The sequence below is a fragment of the Chiloscyllium punctatum genome, chromosome 5 (genome assembly GCF_047496795.1).
Source record: "Chiloscyllium punctatum isolate Juve2018m chromosome 5, sChiPun1.3, whole genome shotgun sequence".
NCBI classification, from domain to species: Eukaryota; Metazoa; Chordata; class Chondrichthyes; order Orectolobiformes; family Hemiscylliidae; genus Chiloscyllium; species Chiloscyllium punctatum.
The window spans coordinates 90,469,299-90,493,513 of NC_092743.1; positions in this window are offsets into that span (position 1 = coordinate 90,469,299).

Genomic DNA, 24,215 nt, shown 5'->3' on the forward strand with positions numbered 1-24,215 from the left:
AACGTCGATTTCGCTGCTTGTTGGATGCTGCCTGAACTGCTGTGCTCTTCCAGCATCACTAATCCAGTAATCGCAGATCAGATAAGAACATGCAGTAAACAATGAGGTGCTGGAGGCAAAAGCCATTTAACAATATGAAGAAGTATTCATATGTAAAGTCAGTTAACAAAGTGAAAAGTATCCATTATGTGAATCCAGTTAACAAGGTTAAGAGCATTCATTGTGTAACAGCAGATGGCTTAATCTTTACTATTGACACTCGCTGATGGTAATGGTCACCCATTCAATACATATGTTGCCTTACCTGGATGCTCCACCCTGTAAATGACTATATAATTCATTAAGAAACTGCTGTTCGAGAGAAGACTGAGAACTAATGTCTTGTGCACATGGGTGATCGTTCTGTCTCCCTCCAGGGCCTGGAATAAAGATGAAGGAGGTAAAACTATACTGTGTCTCTGAGTGTTTTGCTTTGACCAACACAGGGTTAGGGAAACGGGATGGATACTTGAACTCCGGTGCCTGGAACTGATCACAATACTCCAACTGGCACTTTGACATGTTTTATTAAGGTTAGCATCACTTTCTTGCTTCTTAAATCTAGACTTCAATCAATAAAGCTGAGGATCCCATTTGTTTTAAACTTGTCCCGCTATTTCTAAAGATTGCGTACAACACACATCAAGAATCTCTGTTCCAAAACCACTTTAACATTTCATCATTCATTCTTCATCTCCTATTCCTCCCACTAGAATTATTGTCTTTCTACATGTTTACAGGACATTTAATTTTCCACTCTAATCTCTCCTGTTTGTTCTGATCCTGCTCATCTATTATAAAGTCATAGAGATTTACAGCACAGAAACAGACCCTTTGGTCCAACTTATCCATGCTGACCAGATATCCTAACCTAATCTAGTCCCATTTGCCAGCAGTTGGCCCATATCTCTCTAATTTAGGATTAGTGGTGCTGGAAGAGCACAGCAGTTCAGGCAGCATCCAAGTAGCTTCGAAATCGACGTTTCGGGCAAAAGCCCTTCATCAGGAATAAAGGCAGTGAGCCTGAAGCGTGGAGAGATAAGCTAGAGGAGGGTGGGGGTGGGGAGAAAGTAGCATAGAGTACAATGGGTGAATGGGGGAGGGGATGAAGGTGATAGGTCAAGGAGGAGAGGGTGGAGTGGATAGGTGGAAAAGAAGATAGGCAGGTAGGACAAGTCCGGACAAGTTATGGGGACAGTTACTGAGCTGGAAGTTTACACCTAGGATGAGGTGGGGGAAGGGGAAATGAGGAAACTGTTGAAATCCACATTGATGCCCTGGGGTTGAAGTGTTCCAAGGCGGAAGATGAGGCGTTCTTCCTCCAGGCGTCTGGTGGTGAGGGAGCGGCGGTGAAGGAGGCCCAGGATCTCCATGTCCTCGGCAGAGTGGGAGGGGGAGTTGAAATGTTGGGCCACGGGGCGGTGTGGTTGATTGGTGCGGGTGTCCCGGAGATGTTCCCTAAAGCGCTCTACTAGGAGGCGCCCAGTCTCCCCAATGTAGAGGAGACCGCATTGGGAGCAATGGATACAATAAATGATATTAGTGGATGTGCAAGTAAAACTTTGATGGATGTAGAAGGTTCCTTTAGGGCCTTGGATAGAGATGAGGGAGGAGGTGTGGGCGCAGGTTTTACAGTTCCTGCGGTGGCAGGGGAAAGTGCCAGGATTGGAGGGTGGGTTGTTTGGGGGCGTGGACCCCATATCTCTCTAAACCCTTCCTATTCATATACCCATCTAGATGCCTTTTTAAAAGCTGCAGTTGTACCACCCTCCACCATTTCCTCTGGCAGCTCATTCCATACACACACCACTCTCTGAAAAAGTTGCTCCTTAGGTCCCTTTTATATCTTTCGCCTCTCAATCTAAACCTATGCCCTCTAGTTCTGGATCGACCATCCCAGGGGAAAGACCTTGTCTATTTATCCAATCCATGCCCCTCGTGATTTTATAAACCTCTATAAAGTCATCCCCCAGCCTCCAGGGAAAACAGCCCCAGCCTAATCAGCCTCTCCCTGTAGCTCAAATCCTCCAACCTGGCGACATCCTTGTAAGTCTTTTCTGAACCCTTGGACCACACCCTTCAACAGGAAGAGATTGAAGCAAGGGTCTCAATTTTCACCCCACCACCAAAATGGACCCCATGGGTCTTGGGGCAGGCATGGCGGAATTCATCAGATGAATGAGACTCTGGGAATTCTTTCAAGATCCCAGCAGTGATCCCAATGAGTGCACTGAGGAACCAGAACAGTCATCAGGAATCTATAGAGGGACAACCAAAGAAGGAGCCAACTTAGACCCCACCAGAAGGCCATTACCCTGGGCTTGACATGTATGCTCAAACCATCAGGGCATATGTAAATGCCAGATTCATCAGCTGCACCAACAAGTAGAGCAAAACATCACCCGACCACAATGCAACACTATCCATGCTCTCAAAACCAATCACAAAACGAACCAATCATCAAACCAGCAGATAAAGGACGAGCCATCATCATTCAGAATAGAACAGATTACTGCAAGGAAGTGTACCGACACCTGAACAACCAGGAACAGCATAGGCAAGGACTGGTCAATCCAACCAAAGAGCACACTCGTGAACTAAAAACATTAATCAGGACTTTGGATCTAGTCCTTCAGAGTTCCCTATGCGCCCTCATCCCACATACTTCTCACGTCAGCTTCTACTTCTACTGCCTACCAAAGATACGCAATGCCAACACACCAGGATACCCCATCGTAATAGGCAGTGGGACCCTGTGTGAGAACCTTTTTGGCTGTATCGAAGGCATCTTGAAACCCATTGTACAGAGGAACCCCAGCTTTTGTCACGACACTCCAGATTTCTTACAGAAACTTAGCACCCATGGAGCAGTCGAACCGGGAACATTCCTCGTCACAATGGACGTTTCAGCACTCTATACCAGCATTCCCCACAATGACGGCATCGCAGCAACAGCCTCAGTACTCAATACCAACAACTGCCAATCTCTGAGCACCATGCTACAACTCATCCACTTTATCCTCGACCATAACATTTTCACCTTTGACAACCAGTTTTCATCTAGACACACAGAACAACCACGGGGACCAAATTTGCACCCCAATATGCCAACATTTTCATGCACTGGTTCAAACAAGATTTCTTCTCTACGCAGGACCTCCAACCAACACTATACACCAGGTATATTGACGATATTTTCTTCCTTTGGACCCATGGCGAGGAGTTACTGAAACAACTACACAGTGATATGAACGAGTTTCATCCCACCCTCAGACTTACCGTGGACTACTCTCTAGTATCTAGCTCCTTCTTGGACACATGCAACTCCATCAAGGATAGGCACCTCAGCACCTCACTCTACCACAAACACACGGATAACCTCACAATGCAACACTTCTCCAGCTTCTACCCAAAACACATTAAAATAGCCATCTGCTACGAACAAGCCCTATGCATACACAGGATCTGTTCAGATGAGGAGGAACATGACAGGCACCTGGAAGTACTCAAGGATGCTCTCATAAGAATGGATGCTCTCACAAGTTCTGCCAATTCTGATGTGCCACAGTGAGAATCCGTAATGACCTCCTCAGGAGACAGACACGAGCTGCAACTGACAGGGTACCCTTTGTTGTTCAGTATTTCCCAGGAGCCAAAAAACTACACCATGTTCTTTGCAGCCTGCAACACATTATCAATGAGGATGAGCACCTCGCCAAGACCTTCCCCACACCTCCACTCCTCGCCTTTAAACAGCCACCAAACTTCAAACAGATCATTGTTCACAGCAAACTGCCCGGCTTTCAGGACAACACAAGACAAGCTTGACACAGTGGACACTGCAAGACGTGTCAGAGCGTCGACCTGGATACCACCATTATGCATGGGGATACCTCCCACCATGTACGTGGCGGGTACTCAAGTGACTGGGCTAACGTTGTCTATCTCATACACTGCAGGTAAGGATGCCCTGAGACATGGTACATTGGTGAGACCGAGCAGAGGCTACGGCAATGGATGAATGGACACTGCACAACAATCAGCAGACAGGAATGTTCCCTCTCAGTCGGAGAACACTTCAGCGGTCCGGGACATTCGACCTCGGACCTTTGGGTATCCATCCTCCAAGGCGGACTTCGAGACAGGCAATAATGCAAAGTGGGCGAGCAGAGGCTGATAGCCAAGTTTGGTACCCATGAGGATGGTCTCAACCGGGACCTTGGGTTCATGTCACACTACAGGTGACCCCTATATATATATATATATATATATATACACACACACACTCCTATAGATGCATACACTCACACAGACTCTCTTTCATACACAAGCTCTCTCTCATACGCTCACACGTATATGCATAGACTCCCACACTCACACATGCACCCTCTCACAAACCTATACCCCTTTACACTCATGCTCACACACATACACGCAAGTTTGTGGGGTGAATTTATGCTTGTAGAATTACATTTTATTTTGCTCAAAAACTGCATTAATCCTTGTAAGATTCTGTAAATCCTTTTTTTAGATTAGAATCAGTCTGAACATTGGGGCACAGACAGCCTCACACCTTCAATGCATTACCTGGGCCAAGGTGGCACCGATTGTTAGAGTTCACTTGAGAGTGTAACTTTAAGGAAGTTCTGTGATTTACATATGAAAGAACTGAAACCAACATACCCATTCTAAACAATGAGAGACTTCACAAACAATCAATATATAATTTCAGTTACATCACACTGTAAACATTTGATATAAATTCTGTGTCTGATGATCTTATACTCCACAACCATCTGATGAAGGAGCAGCACTCTGAAAGCTAATGCTTCCAAATAAACCTGTTGGACTATAACCTGGTGTTGTGTGATTTTTAACTTTGTACACCCCAGTCCAACACCGGCATCTCCAAATCAAGTTTCACAACATCCTTCGGAAACAAAGGAAGTGAGAATTGCATGCAATATTCCAAAAGTGGCCAAACCAATGTCCTGTACAGCTGCAACATGACCTTCCAACTCCTGTACTCAATACTCTGACCAATGAAGGAAAGCATACCAAACGCCTTCTTCACTATCCTATCTACCTGCGATTCTATTCTCAAGGAACTAAAAACCTGCATACCAAGGTCTCTTTGTTCAGCAACACTCCCCAAGACATTACCATTGAGTATATACATCCTGCTCTGATTTGCTTTTCCAAAATGCAGCACCTCACATTTAGCTAAATTAAACTCCATCTGCCACTCCTCAGCCCAATTGCCCATCTGATCAAGATCCCATTGTACTCGGAAGTAACGTTCTTTGCTTTCCACTACACCTTCAGTTTTGTTGTCATCTGCAATCTCACTAACTATGCCTCCTATGTTCATATCCAAATCATTTATACAAATGATGAAAAGTGGTAGACCCAGCCTGCTCCTTGTGGTACACCAGTGGTCACAAGCCTCCAGTCTGAAAAACAACCCTCTACCACCATCCTCTGTCTTCTATCTTTGAGCCAGTTCTACATCCAAATGGTTAGTTCTCCCTGTATTCCATGAGATCTAATCTTGCTCCATGTCTCCCATGACAGACCTTGTTGAATGCCTTACTGAAGTCCATTTAGATCACATCTACTGCTCTGCTCTCATCAATCTTCTTTGTTAATTCTTCAAAAAACTCAATCAAGTTTGTGAGACATGATTTCTCACGCACAAAGCCATGTTGACTAATCCTAATCAGTCCTTGCCTTTCCAAGTACTGCAAATCATGTCCCTCAGAAAGTCAGGCTCACGACTTATAATTCCCTGGCTTTTCCTTACCACCTTTCTTAAATAGTGGCACCATGTCTTCTAGTCTTCTAGCACCTCACCTGTGACTAACAATGGTACAAGTATCTTAGCAAGGGGCCCAGCAATCACTTCCCTCGCTTCCCACAGAGTTCGAGGGTACACCTGATCAGGTATGAGGATTTATCCACTTTCATGCGTTTCATGATATCCAGCACCTCCTCCTCTGTAATATGGACATTTTTCAAGATGCCACCATCTATTTCCCCACATTTTATACCTTCAATGTCATTTTCCACTGTAAATACTGATGAAATATACTCATTTAGCATCTCCCCCATCTCCTGTGGCTCCACACGTAGGCTGCCTTGCTGATCATTGAGGGGCCCTATTCTCTCCCTAGTTACCCTTTTGTCCTTGATGTATTTATAAAATCCCTTTGGATTCTCCTTAACCCTATTTGCTAAAACTATTTCATGTCCTCCTTTTGGCCTCCTGATTTCCCTCTTAAGTGTACTCCTACTGCCTTTATACTCTTCCAAGGATTCACTCGATCTCTCCTGTCTATACCTGACATATGCTTCCTTCTTTTTCTTCATCAAACCCTCAATTTCTTTAGTCATCCAGCATTCCCTACACCTACCAGCCTTACATTTCACCCTAACAGAAATGTACTGTCTCTGGACTCTCATTATCTCATTTCTGAAGGCTTCCCATTTTCCAGCCATCCCTTTATCTGTGAACATCTGCCCCCAATCAGCTTTTGAAAGTTCTTGCCTAATTCCATCAAAATTAGCCTTCCTCCAATTTAGAATTTCAACTTTTCGTTGGATCCATCATCACTGGCCCCAAAGTGCTCCCCCACTGACACTTCAGTCACCGGCCCTGCCTTATTTCCCAAGAGTAGGTCATGTTTTGCACATTCTCTCATAGGAACATCTGCAGACTGAATCAGAAAATTTTCTTATACACACTTCGTAATTTCCTCTCCATCTAATCCCCTAACACTATGGGAGTCCCGGTCTATGCTTGGAAAGTTAAAATCCCGTACCGTAACCACCCTATTATTTTTACAGATAACTGAAATCTCCTGACAAATGTGTTTCTTTCCATTGACTATTAGGGGGTCTATAGTATAATCCCAGTAATGTGATCATCCCTTTCTTATTTCTCAATTCCACCGAAATAGTCTCCTTGAATGTATTCACAGGAATATCCTCCCTAAGTACAGCAGTAATGCTATCCCTCATCTATAACACCAACCTCCACCTTACTAGTTTAAATCCTCCCGAGCAACTCTAGCAAATCTCCCTGCCAGTACATTAGTCCTCTTCCAATTCAGGTGCAATCTACCTTTCTTGTACAGGTCATGTCTTTCCCAGAAGAGATTCCAATGATCTAAAAATCTCCCCTGCACCATCTCCTCAGCCACGCATTCATCTGCTCTATCCTCTTATTCCTACCCTCACTAGCTCATAGCTGCAGGAGTAGTCCTGATATTACTAACCTTGAAGACCTTTTTAAATTGCTGCCTAATTTTACATATTCTCCCTTCACAATCTCTTCCTTTTCCCTCCCTATGTCATTGGTTCCAATGTATGCAATGACCCCCTGCTGGTCTCTCTCCCCTTTGAGAATATTCTGCATTCTCTCCAAGATATTCTTGATCCTGGCACCAGGGAGGCAACACACCATTCTGATTTTTTGTTGCTGGCTGTAGAACTATCTGTCTGTGCTTCTGACTAGAGAATCCACTATCACAACCAATCTCTTGGAACCCAACGTACCCCTCATTACACTAGAGCCAGTCTTAACACCAGACACTTAGCTGTTCCGTGCTACATTCCCCTGAGAGTGCATCACCCTCTACATTTTCCAAAATAGCATACTTCTTTGAAATAGGGGTAGCCACAGAAGACTTCTGCACTACCTGCCTACCCCTCCTACCTTTTTTGGAGTTAACCAATCTACCTGACTATATCTGCAGCTTTTCTCCCTTCCTGTAGCTGCCATTCATCACATCCCCTAGCTCTTGTAAATTCCTGATTGCCTCTAAATGTTGCTTCAACTGATCCATTCAATCTGATGGGATTTGCAACCAAAGACACTTCCTGCAGACATAATCAGTAGTAACATGGAAACTCTCCCTAAACTCCCACATCTGACAGGATGAGCATTTCACTCTACTAAAGGCCATCTTTGCTCCCTCACAATCTACAGAGTCAGAAAATAGCACCATCTTTTTGCTCTAAAAAATAATGCTCCAGGCCATCTTAGCAATTATGGTTTACAGAGGAACCTCGATAATCCAGCATTCAATTATCCAAATTTCAGATTATCTGAACAAGATTGCAAGATCCCAATGCTCGGCTGAACTGTGTTATCCAGCATTCAATTATCCAAACACAGTACTTCCTGCCCATGTCATTCGGATAATTGAAGTTCCTCTGTATATTTTTAAAATTTAATGAAGAGATATATTTCAATAAAACATATAATCAAGAAAGTACCCAGTTTACACACTACTGCAGACTTACAGCAAGGTTACCCGTTAAAAACTATGCACTTATCTGTTCCTGTGTTGTGAGCTCTCCCCCACAGGTTCCTCCAAGATCAGCTGTGAATTTTGTTGTTTGTTCATTATTCCAGGTGCACTTTGATGTCCAGAGATACATGAACTCAAACAGCCAAGGCAGTAACTGTGCAGATTTACTGCTGTGCAAGTTAGCAGTGGAGGTTTCTTTCTCTCTCTCTCCTTCAGTGACCATGCAGTCGCTGCCTTTTATCTGTTTTTCTCCCTTTTAGAAGTGCTGCTTTTTTGACCCTTTCCCCAAAGTTCCAAAACAATGCAACAACATATAATACAATAATTGCTGCCTCTGGAATTTGAGGAAATCACCTATTCATATATTTTGTCTCTTCTGCAAACTTTGAAATGATGTTCTGTATCCAGGTTTGGATCATTAATACATATCAAAAGAGCTATTTTTCTAATATTGCTCCCTGGAGAACAGCTCTTCAGTCTGGAAAACAACTGTTATCATTCTTCTCTATTTGCTCTGCCATACTGAACTTTCATTCCAAATTTCCATTGTCACGTGGACCTCATGAGTTTAAATGTTATGAATACATTGTTTATGTTGTGCTTTTGACAAATATCTTTTGAAAATCTATGTACACAATGCCAACTTTAATACCATCATCAATCTTTCCAGTTACTTCATCATCATAGAACTCAGTCAAATTAGTAAAAACCACAATTTTCTTTGAACAAGATTAAATTACTGCTGATGCTGGAAAATGCTGGAAAAACTCAACAGACCCAGCAGCATCTGAAGATTCATTAGTTCTGATTAAAAGACATAACCTGAAGCATTAACTCCACTTCTCTCTTCATAGATGCTACCTGGCATGCGGAGTTTTTCCTAGAATTTTTTGTTCTTAATATAGCTTGTTAAATTTCATTTACTGGCCCTTACCTTTCTAAATGTTAATTTCCCTTGACAAAATTATTGACTGTAAAAAGTTTTCCATCATTAACATTAGGTTGACAGGTACATAGTTGCCTATTAATTCCTCGCACATTTGTTGAACAGAAATGTTGTCTAACACTGACCCTATATTTATGGAGGATTGCAGGATTGTGGCCAGAGGCTTTGCTATTTTAATTTTTGCTTCCCTCAGTAACCTTCAATGCATCTCCAGTATTGTCCAGCAATCCCCAGATTCCTAGGTGCAGTCTTTTGCCATTTCACTTCCCTACACGTGATTCCAATAAATGGCTGAAAGCACTAGACATTCCAAAGGCTGTGAACCTGAAAACATTCCAGCAGTAATACTGATGATCTGTGCTCCAGAACTAGCTGCACTAATAGCCAAACTCGCACAATACAGCTACAGCACTGGCATTTACTTGGCAATGCAGAAAATTGCCCAGTTATCTTCTGCCCACGAAACACTGGACAAATCCAACCGAGCTAATTACCACCCATTATGTCTTCATCATCAGGAAAGTGATTGAGGTGGAGGTAGCACTGAGACAGCAACAACCTACTCTCTAAGGTTTAGTTTGGATTTGGGTTCTGCTAGGCCCACTCAGCTCCTGATTTCATGCTTTGGTCCAAATATGAGCAAAAATGCAGGATTTAAGAGGTGAGATGGGTGCAACAGTCTTTACCATCGAGGCTGCAATTGATGAAGTGTGTTATCAGGGAACTCTGGGAAATCTAAAGACAATGAAAATCTGGTTGTAAACTCTCCACTGAATGGAGTTATACCTAACAGAGAGAATGATAGTTCTGGATATTGGAGGTTAATCACCTCAGTTACAGAACCTTGCTGCAGGGAGTTTTCAGAGTAATGTCCTGGGCCCAACCATCTTCATTAATGACTCTCCATTCATTATAAGGTTAAAAGTGTGTATATTTGTAGTTGATTGCTCAGTTTTCAGCACCACTTGCAAGTCCTCAGCAGTCCATGTCCACATGCAGCAAGACCAGGGAAACATCTTGGCCTGAGCTGATAAGTAATATTCATGCCACACGAATGCCAGCCAAAGACCACCACCAGCAAAAAGCAATCAAACCATCTCCATTGACATATTAATGTATTAACATGGAAACATTGGCATAGTAAACACGTGTAAGTCATTCTGTTCTTGGAGCCTGCTCCACCATTCTATGGCTGATCATCCTACCCTGTTCCCATTTTCTCGCATTCCCTTTGATTCCTTTAGCACTAGGAACTATATATAAATCCTTCTTGAAAGCATTCAATATTTTGGCCTCAACAGCTTCCTGTGGCAGAGAATTCCAGAGGCTCACCACTCTCTGCCTCATCTCTGTCTTATATGGACTATCCTGTATCCTTTGACTTTGATTCTTGGTTCTCAACTCCCTGGTCATCAGGAACATCCTTCCTGCATTTGCCTAGTCTACTCCTGCTAGAATTTTACAGGTTTCTATGAGATTCTTCAAACTCCAGTGCTTATCGCCCTAACCAATCCAGTTGGCAATGAGCCACTATCAACGTCAGGCGTCACCACTGAACAGAATGGAATTGGACCAGTGACATAAATACTGTGGCTACAAGATCAAGTGAGAGGCTTCAAATGTGGCATATAACACACCTTCTAACTCCCCTGTATACCACTTGAAAAGCACAATTCAGGAGTGAGTCATGGCCATAGACTAAAACCCTAAATTACTTTCAGACATTGAACATTTAAGTACATTGTGGTTTTTTTTATGAAAAAGGATGTAAAGCCAAAAGAAAGCTGGGAAATTAAATGAGAATAAGGAAGTTTTCCGGACTTGAAACATTAACTCTGCTTTCTCGCCACAGATGCTGCCAGGCAGAAATCGTGGTGGGAATTGCACTAAGACATGAGAGAAAATGTCAGACCTCTGAAGTATTAAGGCAACTTCAGACAGCAAGACTTCAAAAAGATAGGCTATGATCTCCTGTGGGTTCTGTTCCTTTCTCTGAACATGATGAGCTCGCTACAGAATCAAGAATCACCAACCGCCAAAGGCAACGCTACTGAAATCACCCACTTCAATAGCTGAAAAATTTCACAATCTATTTATCATGGACAAGCCAAAGGCTGATTCAAACCTTAATTGCTTTTACATTTTGGAGTCACTTCTCCTTTCTCATCTGTATGTATGTATTTCATGTTTTATTAGCATTTTTCTGCTTTTTAATTGATTGACTCAGGCTTTCTTGAACTCAAGAAATTTTCCTTAAATTGGCTCCTTTTAAAACAAATATATTTGGATTTGGAACAGGTATGCACAAGGAAAGGAATCTTTTTCACCTTAATCTTGTTACAACTAAGAGAGGGAGAGATTAATTAAAGAAGTAGAGAGAGTTCATTAATTCTCACCTGGGAAAATGACCTCTTGGGGTGTCAGCACAGAACTGTAACGAGTTAGGGACCCTTACTGTAGACAGATTGAAACAAATCTGCAGGGGTCTTCGATTTACAAACACCTGACTTCGCAATGCTCATACTTATGAAAATATTCTCGTACAAGGATGGGATTTTAAAAATCTGATACACAAACTTTTCCTATATTTCTGAATGGCTCCATTATATGGCCCTACATTGTCTTCTGATTTGCATACAAATAGATTTGCAAATGGACTCCTGAACATAACTTATTTGCGACCTGGGGACTATCTTTACTTAAACTATATATTTATATACATTATTTCACCCAACATGCAGAATTGTGTTTAATTCTGGGCACCATAAGTCAAGAGTGATGTGAAGATTTTAGAGTGGCTTTCATCGAGACTTATTGGAATGGTTCCAGAGATGAGGGATTACAGCTACAGAAACTGGGATTATTCTATTTAGTGCTCAGAAGACAAAGAGGAGATTTGCTAAAAGCATTTAAAATCACAGAAGGTTTAGGTGGAGAACTAGAAACTGTTTCCATGTCTGAAAGTGCAAATGCCAGAGAACACAACTTGGAAGTGGTTGAATAAGGACCAGAGGAGATATGAGGAAAATCTTTTTAGAAATGAGTTACGTTAATGATAAACATAAACAATCGATATTCAATGTTCATCAGCTGATTTTAAGACCTGAAACCTTTCATGGTCAAAAATGAATTTTTAAAAATGACAAATACTGACCTAAAATGGTTGCTGTAATCACCTGAAGTATTTGTGCCAATGTCATCAAGCCATTTGTAAGGAAGGATTAGTTTGAGCAAAAATTAATGTTGTTATGAAAAGCATTGAACCTCAGATCAGTATCTCCCAATTGATTCACACCTTTCTGGAAGTGACACGTTGGAATGGAAGTTGCAGATTCTCTAGCTTTGAGAATTAATGATGTGAGATATCAACATGCACAAAGTAACAGCTGCTTCTGTGTTGCAGTGCAGAAAAAAGGAAACTTGTAAGCAACAACTGGGAGATTCTCTCTGCTCCAACCTCAAATTCAGTGCCCAGTGAAAAAAACAACTTGAAGCAACATTCACTCACCATGGATTCAGGAATCTGCAAACTTCATCACCACTGAAGAATCAAAGTGACAGTTGAACAGTCAGGATTCAGGTCACTCTCACAACTCAAAGACTTAAAGAACTTTAAACTGGAATTGCTTTACATCCTACCAGTACTTGACTCCACCCCTTTTTAAAAGCTTATTATCTATGTTTATGTGTGTGTTTAATTATTATTTTCTCAGTATTAGTAGATAATAAAATTCTTCTCTCATTCACTCAAGAAAACCTTGTAATCTCACTCCCTCATTTTGAATGAATTAATTACGTTTTGATTTAAATACATATTTGTTGCTAAGAGCAGAGAGGTGGTTAAAAAGAAAGGAGCCAATCGCCCTTCCTCATTACATTGTAACAAATTAATGGAAAGCTGTGCTGACAAGGGTTTTTTTTATTTGTTCGCAGGATGTGGGCATCATTAGCTAGGTCAGTATTTATTGCCCATTGGCCAGAGGGCAGCTAAGTGCCAGCCACATTAATGTGGCCCTGGAGTCACATACAGGACAGATCAGATAAGGATGGCAGACTTGCTGCCATACACATCATTTGTGAATCAAAGAGGTTTTTAATGACAATTGATGATTCTGTACTGCATAGCTACTGTCGAAGAAATTTGCCCAATAGGTTAGAGATCATAAAACACAGCTCGAAGTGAAATTGATAGACAGTTTATTGCAAGTGATATCGCTAGAAGAGAAAGCAGACCAGCTGACACAGAATTGACAGTCTATACAGGTAGGTCAAATTTCTCTTCCCAGAGCTGAGGGTGAGACCAGTTTTATAGTAATGCTGCACAATGACACTGATTAAAAAATGGGAAACGACAATGTATACCGGGAAATGGAGTAATTTAGTTGCAAGGATGCTAATTGGAAAACAAATATCAGATGAATGTCCTGTTTCTTCATGCAACATCCTGACACTATCACGGTTCCAATCCTCTTCACAGGTAGGTGTTAATGTATATTCTGAAGTGGTGAGGTGCTTCCATTGTCCTGTTCCTGGAGCATGTCCTTGCTGGTGCCTCTCGGTTTGTCCTGCTCTTTGTGTGGCTTTGGTATTGTTGGATTGTGAAACTGCCCTTGGGGCTTTGAGATATTTGTGATGCTCTATTATTGTCCGTGGGAGCTTAAAGTGTATTCCCTTGTCTGCGTGCTGTCTGATTCGGCTTGTGAGCTGCTTGGGAATTCTGGGTGTTCTGGTGCAGTTTGGCCAATTTTGGTTTTGTGGGCTATCATGGATTAGCAAATCTTTTCCAACAGCTACCTTTGTAGGGAAGGATGGTACTTCACTCCAAACTGATGAAGGGCTTATGCCCTCAAATGCCGACTCTCCTGCTCCTCGGATGTTGCCTGACCTGCTGGGAGGGTGAATAGCTATTCGTGAGGACTGTTAATGTATAGTATTGGATTGTGTGTAATAGCAGACTATGTGATAACAAGGCCTGGTGTGTGGGGTTTGGATAAGGACATAGGATCCATCGTGTCATTTAGATGGCTGTTGTAGTGCAGTGGTAATGTCCCAAGCTTTGAGTCGGAAAGCATTGATTTAAATCCCAACTGCTCCAGTGGTAATTTATAACACAGGTTGATTAAAATTACCTTCCCTCCATACTTGAGTAATAATCAATCTTGTGCCAAAGTCAACCCCCTATTTTTGGCAAAAATTCTGGAATTTTCCATTTACCTCATGTAAATGTCGACCCTAGTTTTTCACAGATAACAGATCACCATTTGTGAGTAAAGATAATATCCTGTGCATAAATGTTAAGATGAAGAAATGATTTTTTTTCTCATGCTGCTGTGTGATTTGATATACAATTCACACTAATTGCGAAAGAGTCAGGTGACAACCAACCTCGTGAAATACAGTCATATACCTAATTGAAGTTTTGAAATTTCTTTATCATTTTGTGTAAAAATGCACTCCAGAAAAATAAAGTAGACAGCAGCATTTAAACTGAAAGTTATTGAAGTTGCAGAGAAGATAAATAACAGTGTAGAGCAAGAGAATTTTGTGTTTCAGAGAAACTTGTGAGAGACTGGAAAAAGATATCAAACCAATTTCAGACAAAGCTAAAATGAAAGTGTGCCAGCAGAGGTAAACCTAGCAAATGGACACGACTGGAAAAATCGTCAAAATAGAAAATGTGTTAGACGTGACACTATCTGAATCCATGCACGAAACAAACCAAAGAAGGATGGAAATTTGGATTTTAAGGCAAGTGCTGGATAGTGCACATGATTCATGAGAAGGCATGACTTAGTACTTTGGCAGAGAACAAAGATTGCACAAAACATGCCGGCTGAACTCGAAGATAAGATATTACATTTCACCAGTTTGTAATCAGAAATCGGCAGAAGGAAGGCTATAAGTTATCATGCATAGGAAACATGGATGAAATGCCCATTACTCTAGACATGCTGGAGAATCGACCTGTGAACCCAAAAGAGAAAAAACAATATTGGTGTGAACCATTGGCCATGAGAAAAGTAGGCCAAAAGTGAGGACTGCAGATACTGGAAACCAGAATTTAGATTAGAGTGGTGCTGGAAAAGCAGAGCCGGTCAGGCAACATCCGAGGAGCAGGAAAATCGACGTTTTGGACAAAAGCCCTTCATCAGGAATAGAGGCAGGAAGCCTCCCTTCCTGATGAAGAGCTTTTGCCCGAAACGTCGATTTTCTTGATCATCGGATGCTGCCTGACTATGAGAAAAGTAGGTTTACTTTCAGTCTTTCTTGTATAGCTGATGGCACCAAGTTAAAACCGATGACTGTTTTTAAGAGAAAAACTTTGCCAAAGAAGAAATTTCCAAAAGGAATTGTTATTCATGTGCATTCACAAGGCTGGATGGATGAAGGTGGATGGAAAACATGGGTAAAGGAATTTTGGAATTTACAATATGGTGGACGACGCAAGGAAAAACATTTACTCATCTGGGATCCGTTTAGATCACATCTAATAAAGAATGTTGTTGATAACACCCAATAACATAACACTGATGCAGCTGTAATTCCTGGTGGACTTACAAGTGTTTTTCAGCCAATTGAATAAGCCATTCAAGAACCTGATGAGAAAGAAGTGGAATAACTGGATGTATTTGGAGAGAAAACATGTATGAAAGGAGGCAGGATGAAAACTCCATCACTGCCACTGACCTATGAATCGATTGTAGATTCATGGAGGGAAACACAAGCCGACAGTATTTCCAAATCATTCAAGAAATGTGGAATTTTGAATGCGTTGAATGGTACAGATGACGATCACCTATGGATGACATAGATGAAGAAGCAGGTGATGTGCTACCGCTGACTACTGACAGCAAGGATGAAGAGATTCCAAATGATAATATCATTCATCCTCATGATTGTGAAACTTTATTCGATGCTGATGATATTGAACAATGTGACTTTGCAGGATGTTAATGAACTTTTGTATTTGACATGTTTAATTTAAGGTGTAACATACTGGTGAATGTGATTTAAATACACATTATATTTCTACTTCACTTTTTGTATGTACACATAAAAACTTACAACTGTTAATTCATTTTTGTTTCTATTGTCTTTATTCGGTAATTACCGTAATTTGTTGTTTTTTCTTCTTTATTAATTTAGAGATCAATTGGGCTTTGCTGATGATATGGTATGAATTTTGACGGGCCTGAATTTCAACCCTTCAAAAGTAATATCCATGTAATAGGCGACCACATAAAATTAACATTAAAAAGTAGTCTAAAAAATTCAATTATTGTTCGAGTATATACAGTATACACAAATTATAGGATATCGATTGTAAATGCAAGGTACAAATTACCTTAAATGCTTCACTCCCTTATTTCAAACACTGAACAGCCGTAAACTGCATTCATTAAATGTATCAATGTGGTGTAGGAATGCATGCTTTACACTCCTCCCAGTTATCTCTGACCCAGCATCGCTCATTCAATGCTCCATTCCTGTTTTGGCACTTTGCTACCCATTTTTCAGGTGGGCTGAATTTCAGGTCACCTGTGTTGCCAGTGATAGTCCTTAGATGAGGAACAGGAATAGTGAATGAAAACAAATGGACCAGGGTGAGGGGCAATTGGAAGTTGGCAGTGACCTTTAGCCCTGATCCTTCTGGGTTTAAACTGAGAAAAAGTTTCAAATACCTCAAGATTCTACAGGAGTATTTATTAAAAGCTGAACAGGAAGGTGTTCCACTCTCAAGTATCCCAGATGTCCTCCTATTTCAAACAATGTTTATCCCCCCCACCATCATCCAGACAGCCTCCACCACACCTCCTCCATTCCCTGCTCCCCTGCTCTAAATCAACTCCACCAAACATAATAAAGATAGGGGCCCCACCAGCCTTGGTTTCCAATATATCATCCTCAAACACTTCCGCCAACTCCATTTAGACCCTACCACCCAAAACATCTTTGTCTCCCTACCCCTCTCTCCCTTCCACAAGGACCATTCCCTTCATAACTCATTGGTTCGCACACACTCCACACCAACCCTTCCAACCCACCCAGTACCTTCACATGTAGCCAAAAAAAGATGCTACACCCTTTGTTCACCACTTCTCTCACCACCATCCAGGGTCCCTAACAGTCTTTCCAGGTGAGACAGAGGTTCACCTGCATCTCCTCCAACCTCTTCCTCGGAGTTGGGACCTCGAGGCTGTACATGACAGTGGTGAGGTCCCTTCTGGAGGACTGTGTCAAATGAGGATATTATGAAGCAGGAAAGGGTTCAGAAGAGATTTACCAGAATGTTGCCAGGAATGGAAGGTTTGAGTTATAAGGAGAGGCTGGGCAGGCCGGGAACCTTTACACCGGAGTGCAGGATGTTGAGGGGTGATCTTATAGAGGTTTATAAAGTAATTCTGGGTGGCACGGTGGCTCAGTGGTTAGCACTGCTGCCTCACAGCACCAGGGTCTCAGGTCCGATTCCAGGCTCAGGCGACCGTCTGTGTGGAATTTGTACATTCTCCCCGTGTCTGCGTGGGTTTCCTTCTGGTGCTCCAGTTTCCTCCCACAGTCTAAAGATGTGCATATCAGATGAATTAACCATGCTAAATTGCCTATATTGATAGGTGCATTAGTCAGAGGGAAATGGGTCTGGGTGGGTTACTCTTTGGAGGGTCGGTGTGGACTGGTTGGGCCGAAGGCCCTGTTTCCACACTGTAGGGAATCTAATCTAATCTAGTTCATTGCATCCAGTGCTCCCAATGTGGTCTCCTTTGCATCAGTGAGATCAAACATGCACCAGGTGACCGTTTCACTGCGTACCTTTGTCTGGCACGAAACAGCCAGCCTGATCTCCCGGTCACTGCCATTTCGATTCCCCTTCCCACTCCCAGATGTCTGTCCTCAGCCTCCTCCACTGCTGCAGTGAGTCAGATGGTAAATCGGAGGAACAACACCTTATCTTCTGCCTGGGCAGCCGACGGCCCAGAGGACTTAACATTGAGTTTTTAAATTTCAAATGACCTTCCCACTCATCCTCCACTCCCTTTCCAGCCCCACCTCCTCTCTTCCATTTCACCAACTGACCCTTCTTCCAGCTACCATCCGGATTCATCATTTACATTGACCAACCAGGTCGTACCCTCTACCTGTGTTCGCCAATCACTACCTCACCATTCCGCTATTCTCCCCACCCCACACCCCACTCTCTCTCTTTAACATCGCTCCCCCTACCCCGATATCTAGTCCTGAAGAAGGATTAAAACCCAAAATATTGACTTCTCCACCTCCTGATGTTGTCTGGCTTGCTATGTTCTTCCAGCCTCCTTTTTGTCTACTTAGGAATTAAATTGTTCCTGGCGAATACTGGATGCATTACGTCAATGAGGGAATATGCTGGGAGGATTTAATCATGTGTCTTTAAAGAAATGTAAAAATACCAACCAAATTATTTATTATTGAATGGTAACCAAGTAACAAATGCATCATGAACAAAGCACAATTGGGAAAGTCAGACACCTGGTAGGGGAACAGTCACATGATGCACTTACAATTCTCTGACTAACCTTTCAGCTCAGTTAAACAGCATTGGTGTGTAAGTAATCCTGCAGTGTCCCAGCTTTGCTTACTGGCTGCTTAAAACATCCTATTATTAGAATGTAGAATTGTGCACTTCCACGAGACACAATCATTTCCTGTTAACAGCTGGAGGCAACCAAACCAGCAAGCTTCATTAAACGTCAAAGGGATTTTTAAAAAGACTAGAATGAGTACTTGTCCTCGCAAAAATCTCTTGTTCTATTGCAATACAGATTTAAAATAATAATATTTCTTTCCTTCATTTAAAATTCCACATTGTGATATTATTGTAAAATGTACTTGCAGTAAAAAGTTTAAGCAAAGGACAACACCTCTTCCAGATTTCTGCAACTGAAATTAATAGTTTGGCCTGGAGCTGGGACGTGCTGATCTGGATTTGGTCTGTGCAATCTGAATCTGTGCAGTGTGCCAAATTTCTCAGGGTGCATCGGTATTATTCAGTCAGCTATAGTCGTGGAACAATTTTACTTTGATTCTTCAAATTTCTACTCAATATCGGCCAACAGAGAGAAATAATGGAGAGGTTATCAGTGGCACTGAGGAGAAGAATTACATTGCAACCTCCAGCACCTACAGATGTGTAGTTAGACGTGGAAACTAAGGAGTTACTATTGCTCTGTCCTGCTCATTGATCTCTTGTCAGAAAAACATCATTCATATCAGCAAAAGTTGTAAATTTGCAAGATTTATCATTCAATACATCCGGAGATTTTATGGCACACTGGATAACATTCCTGAATCTGAGTCAGAAACTCTTGGTTTTGAGAGCCATCTCCATGTTAATGGCCAAGGAAGGAGGGATTATAATATGGCCTAACACTGCTCCTAAATTCTGGAGTCTTGACACATCCAGTTGTCAATAGTGGTGAGCAATTAAATAACTTACTGGAAGAGGAGGCTCCACAAATATTGCCGTCCTTGATTGTGGTGAAGCGCAGCATAACAGTACAAAAGACTAGGCTGAAACATTTGAAACTACCTTCAGCCAGAAGGGCCAAGTGGATGATGTATCTCAGCCTCCTCCAGAGTTCCCAGAATCATGGATGATAGTGTTGTGGGGAAAAACACCAGTCTCGGAGTCAGAATTGGGGTTCAATGACAGAGTTTATTGTACAAGGAAATACTGGAGTTCCGGGGAGAGAAAGACACCAACAGCACAGTGCTCAGCTGCGAGTCTTCTCTCGACCTGGACCACATGTCAAGAAACTTTTATACGTCTTGTGATACAACAGGTCAGTGATGAGGTTATTGTCTTTGTAACATGGTTTGTTTATGGCAATCATTGCAGAATCATTGATAGTTTTGATACAGTTGTTGTCAGTTCCAGCACAACCTTTGTTAATTTCCACGTGGTCCTTGTCAGTTTCAGTGTAGACATTGTCAGTTTCAATTGTCTGTGCGGAAGTCCAGTGCTGTCGTAATGGCCGCTAATCGCTCTTTCTGAGAAGGACAATTACTGCAGCCCTGGATATTAGTATTTCGTATTGAGTCTGTATCAAGCTGTTAGCATTTCTATCTGGAAGAGGTGTAGTCCTTTGCTTAAACTGGATCCAGACAGTTTGGCAGGCAGTGTATGTTACTCATGTGTATTTTCTCCCCCAACCACCTTAAACTAATCAACTGGGTTGTGAGTGCATTGTGCTGGCATTCTGGTGGCCCCAGGCAGTGTCTGTATCCGCTCTGCTGTTTCTTTTCATATTATGATCCGGTAGCCATCTTGTGTGTCAAGTTGGCCAACTGATGGCTCAGCGGCCATCTTGTGTGTCCGTGTGCCTAGTGTCACCCTGCCCGTGCCATCTCCCTCTTTACTCCCCCCTTTTGTGGTCAAGGAAGTGACTTCGGAGATCTCCCACAGACCACCCAATTTAAATGTAGAGGTAAGTCATCTCTAGGATCTCCCCTTCCCGAGGGGTATCATGGAGTGCCAATTTCATTGGGTGCTCTTCCGTGGTGACGCTTACTGCTGGCATAGTTCTCATCAGTAGCACCTTACAGCAGAGTTTTAAACACCCGAGGCCCACACAGAATACCAGCATGAGTGCAATGAGTAAAACTATCCCGTGTGCCAAATAGAGTCCCCAAGATTTACTTAGCAACCAATTTAGCCAGCTGTCTGTAATTGTGGCTCCCTGTCAAAAAATGTCGGATATTCTTGATGGCTTCTGTAATATTATAAGAGGCATCAATAACATGGGTAATATAACCGTCATCAATAATTGTACAAACTCCCCTTGGCTGTGCTAATTAATAATACACTGTGTAATGTGTCTGCTGTGTGTAGGGTCTGAGTTCAGCCAGCTCTGTGTTAATTGCTTCCAGAGCTTTCAAGGTACTGTTGCCTAAGATAGTCAGGCCACATACAAGGTAAGTTCAGTTTTTAGCACTGACGACTCCTGCTGCGCCCCCCCTCCCCCCACCCCCCCCCCCCACTCAAAGGTAGAGATCGCAGAAATCCATATCCCAGTGATGACCCCAAAGTGGTGGGGGCCTGCCAGTTAGCACAGAACTCCGGACTAATGGAGTGGGTCACTATCCTTCTCCGAATATATCCCCTACTGGGGCATGGTACAGTAAGGGGCACAATTGTCCCTACTGCGAACAGGTTTGGGAGGTTTGGGGTATCTGCCATGTAAGATCCCCTAAATAGGAAAACAAATCCCATTGCCACTCGGTAACAGACATTATCCTGTTCTTCTGTTTGTCTCTCCACCTATGTCGCCCTGATCCCCCTCACTGGTAAGTATCGAATGGGTATGTCCATGTGGCAGAGCTGACATGGATGCCATTACACTGACCACATATGCACTATCTGCCAGCGGTCACATTCAAACCTGCCTGCTCACTGCAGTTCCATGTAAACTGTCCCCTGGTGACTGTGCAGTGCTGATAAGTGTCTGGACGCATGAGTCATTTTGGGGAACCAGGGCATAAACGCATCTCCATCCCTGCCCTGTGAAACAGAGTGGGTAATTACCGGATTTTAAATGGGTTTTCCCTTCCGTTGGCTGGGGTTCCCCGCCCCATGGGCTGGTGATCCTGTCCACCTGCACACATCTACCCTGGACTCCCCACTTGTATTTTACTATCTGCCCTATATATGGTTCTCCTGAGGTGTCTACTGTATCCAGGTCACAAGGGGTCCACCCCGGGGTAGCCACAAATAGTGATTCCACTGATCACGCCAGTGGATTGCAGACAGCTCGGTTCCCGTGCCAGCTTAGGTGGGTTATCCTCAAAAGCTGGCATGCTCCCGACAAGTTGTGACATTTAAATACAAAGATAGGCATATACCTGTTGCAGTTAAAATAGAGTTAACAGTCCAAGTCTTTGTTCCGGTTGGGAGGTGCAGTCGTGCCTTGTTCTGTTGTGTTTTCAGTACTCTCCCCGGGATGAATGTCTTATCCGCCTTTGCTGCTTGCACCTGGGGAATGGTCAATGATATTGTTTTGGTCATAAGAGTCTTTAAACGGTTTTAGTTGGCTCCTGTACTTCCATGTACCTTTTCCTTTAATGCCTAGGCATGCACAGGTGTTCCCACTTATTACCACGTCATATGGCCCATTCCATTTTGCAGCAAAGCCTGGTTTGTCAGGCAGTGTTCGTACCAGGACACGGCTTCCTGCTGCTGAGACCTCAGCGAAGATTTTGAGTTCCCCTGCCTTGTCCTTTTTGTCCTATTCCAGATTTCTGCATCCCTTTCAATTGGGCACTTAATTCTATAACATATCACCGAATTTTGTCTTTTAGTGGACCCACAACGGTGCCACCTATGATTATTGTCTCTGGCAATTGCATTGCTCACTGTCATTCATTCATATGGTGTTAGCCCGGTTGCCTGATTTGTGGTGGCTCTTAATCTCATTAGTATGGCTGGCAGCACTTCAGCCCATGTTCTGCCTGAGGTTTGTATAGCCTTGGGTGAAGAAGTTTTAAACATTCTATTCATTCTCTCTACCATCCCTGAGCTCTGGGGGTGATAGGGCATGTGGGGTTTTTGTCTAATGCTGAGTAATTGGCATACAGTCTTCATGACTTTTCCTGCAAAATGTGTCCCTTGATCGCAGTCGATCTGGAGGGGGCACCCCCCTTCTAGGGATTACCTCCTCCGCTAATATTCTGGCTACAGTGGTTGTGGTGCAGCTTTTGGTTGGGAATGCTTCTGCCCAGCGGGTGAATTGGTCTATGATGACCAGGCAGTACGTTTTCCCATAGGACGGTGTTGGTGGCCCTGTAAAATCTATCTGAAGGTGTTCCCAAGGCCTAGATCTAGGCTGGTGTCTCATCCTAACTTTTATGGGTCTCCCTGGGTTATGTTGTGCACAAATCATGCACCTACAGCAGTACTTGGCCGCATCTCCTCCCATTCCCTTCCACCACCACTTTATCCCTCAGCTTGCTATCATGGCCTCTCTACCTGTATGGGAGAGCCTGTGGTATGGTTCAAGCAATGTGTTCTGTATACATGCTGGTCTGAATACCACCTTGTCTGCTCACTTCCAGATACCATCCTCCCCTTTGAACGCCCCCTGCAGTTTCCATTGTTCTTTCTCTTCCTGCGGGGTGTCCTCTTGTAGGTGCTGAATTTGGATAGTGTCTTTCCCTAATTCAGTAGTGGCTATTGCAGTCTTGTTAATGAACTCCTGTACAAGGGCTTTCTTAGCAGCTTGGTCTGCTGCCTGATTTCCTTTGAATTTTAGCCAACCTGGGCTCTCTTTTGCTGGCTCCTTTTGATGGACTTTTATTTTTATTACTGCAGCCTCTTTTGGCTGTTCACTAGCACGCAATAGTGCCTGAATTCTTAACTGGTGTCTGATAGGGGGTTCCCCCTGCAGTAGTGAACCCTCTTCTGCCCCATGCCACCATGTAGTCATGGACTACACTGAAGGCATATTGATTGTCCACATATATATTCACGTTTTTTTCCCTTTGCTAGTTCCAGTGCATTGCTGAGTGCGACCAGTTCTGCTACCTGTGCGGACTGACTTCCATCAATCCTCCTGGACATAACTGTTTCTAACTTATCACTTACCACAGCCCATCCAGTTTGGGGCGACCCTGCTACATATTTTTGTGACTCATCCACGAAGAGCGTCTCCTTTATGTAGGGGGTATCCTTTATTCTCCCCCTATCCTCATCCCCATCTACATCCCCTATGTCTAGAATTCCTTCAGCTGGGTTTTCTCCCATATCCCTGACTATTACCATGGACTGACTTGGGAGTAAAAGAACTGCCTCTCACTTTGCCCTTCTCATATTGGAAATGGCCCTCAGTTTCCCTGTGTTTAGCATCTCTACTAGGGTGTGTTTAGTGCAGAGGATGACAGTCTCT